We start from the raw sequence: 1,798 nt of genomic DNA on the forward strand, positions 1-1,798 counted from the left end.
ATGCTAGAAATCCCGTGATAGCGTTTAATAGCGACAGCCGGTGGAGGGCCCACGTGTGTCCTTTCCCATTGCCTGGGATTGGGGTCTTACCGCAGAAGACGGCTTAGCTAAAGAAGAGATCAGCACTGACGACACTTCGAAGGATCGACATCATAAAAGGAAAACGAGTGAGTTCTAAAAACATCGTCTCTCTCTCCAACCAAAAGCTGCAGCCTGAATGAACTGAAGTGACTTTTATATTTCCATCGGACAATACATTATCCCCTAGACAATGATAGAGCTATTTCTTATTGATTATTATTATTATACCCATGCTTTTAGATTTAGTATTGATGATGTATATTATCTGTATGTTTGAATTGATATTATTTTTGTGTATTTTTATCAATAAATACAGTTAAAAATAGTATCATCAGAGTTCAACGGACCTCTCTATCTTTGCTGGTAAGTGACCCATTTACGGGGTACGTAACAACTTGGGGTTCTCGTCTCGGGATTTGAAACCAAATTGGGGAGCCAGTAAATCGGGCTTGTAAGTCCAAACTTGGATCTGGTTGCGGGGGTAGCCAGACGGGAAATCATCAAAGATGGATGTGGGTGAATTTATAGAAAACCCGACTCTGGAGGCGCTAGAGGCAGCCACCAGATCGGACATGATAAATATGGCGAAGGGGTTAAACCTCGCAGAGGTGAGGTTGTCAATGAAAAAGTGGGAGGTGCGAAGGGCCATAACTCAGTATTATATTGGGAAGAATGTGTTTGCAGCTGAGGTATTGGAAAATATCCCTGAAAAGGTACCAGCTAGTGGGACGGCTCAGTTAGAGTTGGAGAAATTAAGGTTGGAACGTGAAATTAAGTTAAAGCAGCTGGAAGCAGCTGAGAAGGAAAAAGAAAGAGCCGACAAACAAAGGGAGCATGCGCTCCAGCTAAAGGAGTTAGAGATGAAAAAAGAGCAGGACAGAGCTGAGAAGCAAAGGGAGCATGAAATTCAGTTAAAACAGCTGGAAGCAGCTGAAAAACAGAGGGAGAGAGAGAGCTGAGAAAGAAAAGCTGAGAAGGAGAGAGAGTATGAGGAGGCAGAGAAACAGAGGCAACATGACTTGGATATGGAGAAATTAAGGCAAGAGCGAAGAGCTCAAGGGTCAGACCGAGAGGGGCGGTTTAATGTTAGTCGGGAGCTTAGGTTAGTACCTCCGTTCGAGGAGACAGATGTTGATAGTTATTTCTTGCTTTTTGAAAAGGTGGCAGTGAATCAGAAGTGCCCAAAGAGCAGTGGGTGGCGCTGTTACAAAGTGTGTTAAAAGGGAAGGCACAACGAGCATATACGGCGTTGTCCATGGAGGAGGAAGAGGCGGAGAATTATGAGAAAGTAAAGGAGGCCATTCTTCGGACCTATGAATTGGTACCTGAAGCCTATAGACAAAAGTTCAGAAATTTAAAGAAAGGGTGGAATCAGACGTATACCAAGTTTGCCTATGAGAAGGGTGTGCTCTTGGACCGTTGGTGTACAGCACAAGCAGTGGAAGAGGATTTTTGGCGTCTCAGGGAGTTAATTCTGATTGAGGAATTTAAAGGTTGTGTTTCAGAGGATATCAGGATGTATTTGAATGAGAAGCCGAATAAGTCCATCTCCGAATTTGCTAGGTTCACAGATGAATATGCCCTAAGACAAAGTTTTCCTTGAATAAAAGTTACCAGAGAGACCGTGAGAACGATCGAGAAAGCTCACCGGTTGAAGCAGAGGTCCCGCCAGGAGCTAGTGGTAAGATTGAAGGGGAGAGGCAAGACGGCAGGAGAG

Source organism: Hypanus sabinus, chromosome 17, assembly GCF_030144855.1.
Source record: "Hypanus sabinus isolate sHypSab1 chromosome 17, sHypSab1.hap1, whole genome shotgun sequence".
Lineage (NCBI taxonomy): Eukaryota > Metazoa > Chordata > Chondrichthyes > Myliobatiformes > Dasyatidae > Hypanus > Hypanus sabinus.